Source organism: Aegilops tauschii, chromosome 4, assembly GCF_002575655.3.
Source record: "Aegilops tauschii subsp. strangulata cultivar AL8/78 chromosome 4, Aet v6.0, whole genome shotgun sequence".
Lineage (NCBI taxonomy): Eukaryota > Viridiplantae > Streptophyta > Magnoliopsida > Poales > Poaceae > Aegilops > Aegilops tauschii.
Window position 1 is genome coordinate 159,183,111 of NC_053038.3, and position 7,097 is coordinate 159,190,207.

Genomic DNA, 7,097 nt, shown 5'->3' on the forward strand with positions numbered 1-7,097 from the left:
AAGATCGTCGTCACTTGACAGATCAATGGCGTCGTTTTCATTCCTCAGAACAGCAGCTGGGGTCAGAGCTGGACCAGTGGTGTGCATGGGCTTCTTCTTCTTTTTCTTAGACTTGGAGATGCGTGAGAGATCTTCAGACTGCACACTTGGTGCAGGAGGAGCAGTGGCCAGAGGCTTCGCTCGCGAAGCTTTTGGTGCAGGGGAAGGCTTCGAACCTTTAGGTTTCTTCAGCTTCTTAGGCTTCGGTGGTGCAGGCGCTTCGTCAGAACCAGCGTCATCTGCAGGTTGATCCACGCCTGTCCCTTGAACCATAATATGAGTGATGAGACCTTCTAGGTTGTAGAAGGGCCCAACAAGATTGGGTTCAGCTTCGCGTGTGCCATCGGCACGAGGAGCAGAGGGACCTGGGTTGAAGTCTAATCCCCGTGACTTCCTGTTTTCCTTGCCGAGTTCTTGGCAAACTGGAAGTTGCGCTTGAACAAATTGTCGTCACGACACCATAGTAATGAAGATGGGTCGACATTTGTAGGCTGTGGTCCACGGACCATGCAAGGGTAGAAGCCTTATTCAATGGCTTCAGCTCTGGACCTGGGTGGAAGATTCTTGTACAAGATGTCTCCCCAGGGTCGCTTGATGGCATTCTTCTCAGCATATTCCTGGGTCACGAACCTGTACTTGTACCATTGTTCTGCCCAATATCTTCGAATCCATTGGATTCGGGTTTTTCGCTGATTGTAGTCCTCCTCTGGATCTGTCTTGTACAACTCATAGAGGTCTGGTGGCAAATCCTTCGATGTGTTCCCACGGCACTGTCTGCCACCCTTCCTTGCAGACTTATCTGTTGCCATGAAGTTCAGACTGAATGGCTTCAACACTGTCAAAGGCTTCCGTTTGCTGGTCAGACAGGAACTGGCTTCGGGAGAGTTGATATGATGCTGTAAGAATTCTGCAAATGAATGCAGACTATGAGAACCAAGGGATTCTCCCACGGACATGTACCTGCGACATCATTAGAGATGCGAGGGAAGGGGAAGAGGTCATATGCATTCTCAGAAGATTTTGAAGATAAATCAGTTTAGAAGACATTGACCTCATAGCGCGAAGACATCCACTTATATGTTGAGAGTTGGTTCCAGATTTGCACGAATCCAAGAATAAGTACAAGTGAGGAATCTAACTACGTGTGAAGCATAAGTGAATATACTAGGCATCACATGAGATGCAGACAGGACAGATCCAAATTTGTGGAGGCAGAAACCACTTTTGGTAGAAAGGATGAATCTATAGGATCAAAAAGACGGTAAAAAGAGGGTTTTAATTTACCACACGATGAACTGCTAGACGGAGTAGAAGATGCGGCCGAGCAGTTCGATCTTCCGTGCCCTAACTTGGTGACGGAGGACACCTACGGCGGCGGCAGAGAAGACGATGTCCGCGGCCGGCGTGAAGACAACGTCGGTGAGGTCGCGGCAGCTAAGCGCTTCATCGCCGGTGTCGTCGAGATCTAGTGGTGGCGCTAGGGTTTGTCGAGGTGGAGAGGTGGAAGAAAGATTTTGACCGCGATTGGATGTGCATTTATAGGGAAAGGGACGGCACAGCGCAATTACGCAGGTGCCCCTGGCGGTTCACATCTGAGGGACACGTGGCGAACATGTAACCCATTGGGAGTTGTCCCATGTTCCCACGCCCGCCTGGACTGTCGGATAGTCGTTCCGACTTCTCCGGGTTTCAGGTAATAAGAATTGAGCATTTAAAACAGATTCAATGTTTGTCTCTGTATCTTCTGCTGACAAGGACGCAGAGAAGACATTAGACAGTTTCAACAGAATGTATATAATTTGGATAGATAGAGTTTGAGGTAGAAAGCATAGAGAGGTTAGGGTCTGATCACATTCACTTAGTTCAAAAGATTCAAACGAGAAGACATAGCTATAAGTGAATGCTATAGAGGACAGAACACTAATATATATGTATATAGCAGAATACAACCAAATCAACATAGTGAAGACAAACATGAAGTCATGTTCATATTGAAGACAAACCAAATGCGAAGACATAGCAAATGTAACGCCATGAGAAAAACACTTCAAAAAGAAGAATTGGTGGTGGCGTTACCCACCATATAGGAAGTATTAGACCCAAACATGGCGCACAATTATCGTGGCGCTCCGAAGTCAAATTCCGCGTTAATGTATTCACACTTAGAGTGTAAATCTTCATTGATTGAAGATATACTTTACTTCGTGTGTTGCACATCTAAGTCATCAACATGCATAAGTGTTAGGATGTGTGCCTGATCACAGGACATTCGAGGATTCCAAGATATTTAGCTCACACCGCAACTTGCAAAACCTTTTCTCATCCAAGGGCTTTGTGAAGATATCTGCCAATTGCTCTTCAGTGTCGACGTGAATGATATCAATATCTTCCTTCATGACATGATCTCTGAGAAAGTGATGATAAATTTCAATGTGCTTTGTCTTCGAGTGCTGAACTGGGTTGTTGGCAATCTTGATGGCGCTTTCGTTGTCGCAGTAGAGTGGTACTTGTTTCAGATGGATCCCATAGTCCTTGAGTGTTTGCTTCATCCATAGAAGCTGAGCGCAGCAAGATCCAGCAGCAATGTATTCAGATTCAGCAGTGGAGAGTGATACATAGTTCTGCTTCTTTGAAGACCAACAAACAAGTGATCGTCCCAGAAAGTGACATGTGCCTAATGTAGACTTGCGATCCACCTTGTCACCAGCATAATCAGCATCCGAGAATCCAACTGGATCAAACTCTGAGCCCTTTGTATACCATAATCCTAATGTTGGGGTGTAAGCCAAATATCGAAGAATTCGCTTCACAGCTAAGTGATGCGATTCCTTTGGTGCCGCTTGGAATCGAGCACACATGCAAACACTAAGCATAATATCTGGCCTAGATGCACATAAATAAAGTAAATAACCAATCATGGAGCGGTATACCTTTTGATCGAACTCTTTACCATTGGCATCAGGACCCAGATGACTCTTGGTTGGCATTGGCGTCGTGTAACCTTTTGCAGTCTTACATTCCAAACTTCTTCAGGCAATCTTTGAGGTATTTCTCTTGAGATATGAAGATGCCATTGCTTTGCTGACGAATTTGAAGACCAAGAAAGAACTTCAGCTCACCCATCATGGACATCTGATATTGCTCTTGCATCATGTGTCCAAATTCATCATTGTATTTCTGGTTGGTGCAGCCGAAGATAATGTCATCCATGTATATTTGGCACACAAATAGTTCACCATCATATGTCTTCGTGAAGAGAGTGGGATCCAGGGAACCAGGTTTGAAGCCTTTGCTTTTCAGGAAGTCTTTGAGTGTATCATACCAAGAGCGAGGGGCTTGTTTGAGGCCATACAGAGCCTTGTTTAGCTTGTAGACCATATCAGGATGTTTTGGATCTTCAAAGCCAGGAGGTTGTGCAACATACACTTCTTCTTCAATCTTTCCGTTGAGAAATGCACTCTTCACATCCATTTGATACAGCAGGATATTGTGATGATTTGCATAGGCTAGCAATATGCGAATAGCTTCAAGCCTAGCCACAGGAGCAAATGTTTCATCGAAGTCAATCCCTTCAACCTGAGTGTATCCTTGAGCAACGAGACGAGCCTTGTTTATGACAACTTGACCATCTGTACTTCATTTGCAACACGAGGATGAACCAGACAAAGATTTTGCTCTTGCTGATCATTGTCATCGTTTGGAGGATTGTCTTCAGGCTGAGCATTGTCTTCAGGTTGATTAGGTGCAGAAATGATAAGTTCCTCTTCAGGTTGTGCTTCATTTGGTATGATTTCTCTAGTTCCCATGAGCTTGATGGATTCACTAGGTGGAACTTCATCTAGCACATTTGGCAGGTGCTCTCTTTGCGAGCTGTTAGTCTCATCAAACCGCACATCCACAGTTTCAACCACTTTATAGTGAAAGAGGTTGAAGACTCTGTAGGAGTGCGAATCCTTTCCGTAACCAAGCATAAATCCTTCATGTGCTTTCGATGCGAATTTTGAAGTGTGATGTGGATCCTTGATCCAGCACCTAGCACCAAATACTCTGAAGTAACTGACATTTGGCTTCTTAGCAGTGAGGAGTTCATAGGATGTTTTCTTCATAAGCTTGTGAAGATAAACATGGTTGATGACATGGCATGCAGTATCAATAGCTTCAGGCCAGAACTTTCTTGGAGTCTTGTATTCATCGAGCATCGTCCGAGCCATCTCAATGAGTGTTCTGTTCTTGCGCTCCACGATGCCGTTCTGCTGAGGTGTGTACGGAGCTGAGAACTCATGAGTGATGCCCAATGTATCCAGGTAAAGATTGAGGCCGGTGTTATTGAACTCTGTGCCGTTGTCACTTCTGATATGCTTGATCTTGACACCATAATTGTTCATGGCACGGTTGGCGAAGCGTCTGAAGACATCCTGCACTTCAGTCTTGTAGAGAATTATGTGCACCCATGTATATCTTGAATAATCATCAACAATGACGAAGCCATAGAGACAAGCAGTAGTAGTGAGAGTAGAGTAGTGAGTAGGGCCAAATAAGTCCATGTGTAGCAGCTCGAAGGGTTGAGATGTCGTCATGATTGTCTTCGAGGGATGCTTGGCCCTTGTCATCTTTCCAGCTTCGCAGGCACCACACAAGTGATCCTTCTTGAACTTGACGCCCTCGATGCCTATGACATGCTTCTTCTTTGCGAAAGTGTGCAAGTTCCTCATGCCAGCATGCCCTAGCCTTCGATGCCAGAGCCAGCACTCTGAATCTTTTGCTAGAAGACATACGGCAAGCTGTGGTCCTGCTGAGAAATCTACCATGTACAGATCATCTTTCCGGTACCCTTTAAAGACTAGAGACTTGTCAGATTCCATTAGTACAAGGCAACGATATTTTCTAAATATCACAATCATGTTCAAGTCACAAAGCATTGAGACAGACATTAAGTTGAAACCAAGGGATTCAACAAGCATCACTTTATCCATGTGCTGATCCTTTGAGATTGCAACTCTTCCTAGACCCAATACCTTGCTTTTACCAGTGTCAGCAAATGTGATGTGACTCTTGTCAGATGGACGTAAGGTTGAGTCCATGAGAAGACTTCGATCACCAGTCATATGATTAGTGCATCCGCTATCCATAATCCATTCTGAAGCATGAGGTGTCATACCCTACAGTTCAGTTAGGGGGATAGGCTTCACCAAGAGTATTGTGAAGCATAAACATTTGACGGGCATGAGGATTATCAAAGCTCAGATGAAGATTAGGACTGATAGGATGATTGCCATGCGATTCAGGAACAAAATACATAGTAAGACCGTTTGAGCATTTGATCTTGCGCCCTACAAGATGTTTTAGGTCCCCAGCAATAGCATCAGACGCCTTTGATTTCTGGTTGGAGACCTTTCCCTGCAAAAGAAAGTTAATTCTTCTTAACCACCCACATTTTCAGGGGTGGCTTAGAAGCAACGAGTCTAAGTGCAGCATCTAAGAACTTTGGATTTGATGCCCTAGCAAATAGCCTTGCAGGAGGTGAATAGTACTCATATGAATAAGCAGAATAGTTCTTAGTTTTATGAACATAGCGGTTTGAAGAAACACGCTCATATTAATAAGTCTGAGTATGATTTCCCTGCAAAACATTGGCGTTAGGGTGACTCAGGTGAGTCCTCTGTCTGTATGAAGCCTTTGGACCATATGAAGCTTTTGGTCTGGGGTTTGTTTTCTTACTAGGCGGTGTCATGATGACATTCACCGGAAGATTATCAAGACAACTTTTGGGAACCCAGATCTTCTTCATAGGTGGCCCATTCCTATAGTTAGTACCAATATACCTAGCAAACACTTCACAATTCCGATTCTTAAACAGTTTATAGTTTGCATCAAAGGATTCATCAATGATAATAGGGTTAGCACAAGTGAAGCCAGATAAGGTGGATGGACCCACTGAAGGTCCCTTTGCAGCAACCCATGTGGTTTTGGGGTACTGCTCAGGCTTCCAGTAGGAGCCATCAACATTCATTTTCCTCTCGAACCCAACACCCTCTTTCCTGGGGTTTCGGTTCAGAATCTGCTTTTTGAGGACATCGCACAGTGTCTGATGCCCTTTGAGACTTTTGTACATCCCTGTTCCAAGCAATGTCTTCAACCTAGCATTTTCATCAGCAATAGTAGTGGTATCCTCAGCAGAGGGGTTAGTTACCACATCAACAGTTGAAGATATTGCAACAGTAGCAGCAGTAGAACATTCAGCAACAGAGGTAGCGTTATCACACTCAAGGCAATTTAGACATGGTGGTTCAAATCCTTCCTGAGCGGAACTGATCTGGTGAGCACGAAGTGACTCATTCTCTTTTTGAAGATCTTCATGAGCCGCTCTCAATTTCTCAAGCTCTTGCTTCCTTTGAAGATAATCATAGGAAAGCTTTTCATGAGTGGTTGAGAGCGTTTCATGACGACTTTCAAGTTCCTGGTACTTAACATGAAGATTTTTTATGTCTTCAATTAAGGACTGAGAACGGGTCATTTCCGCGTCCAACAGGTCATCGCTTTTGTCTAACAGTTTTTGAATATGTTCCATGGCTTTCTGTTGTCCAGTTGCAATTTTAGCAAGTGTTTTGTAGCTGGGTTTGGATTCACAATCAGAGTCATATTCACTTGATGTTTGAAAGTAAGCATCGCGTGATTTTACCTTGGCACCGCGTGCCATGAGCAGTAGGTGGGAGCAGAGTCGTCCTTGTCATTAGCATCAGCGTTGGTGACGGGGTCATTGTCTTCAGTGTTGAAGATAGACTTGGCAACGTAGGTTTTAGCTAGAGCCAGACTTGCAACGCTAAGGTCGGACTCCTCCTCAGACTCCACCTCCGCCTCCTCAGAAGCAGACTCCTCCTCTGAATCCATCTCCTTGCCAACAAAAGCACGAGCCTTGCCAGATGAGCTGTTCTTATGAGATGAAGACTTGGAAGAAGACTTTCTTGTCATCAGAATCATATTCCTTGCTCTTCTTCTTCTTCTTGTTCTCATTGTCCCACTGTGGACACTCAGGGATGTAGTGTCCAGGTTTCTTGCAC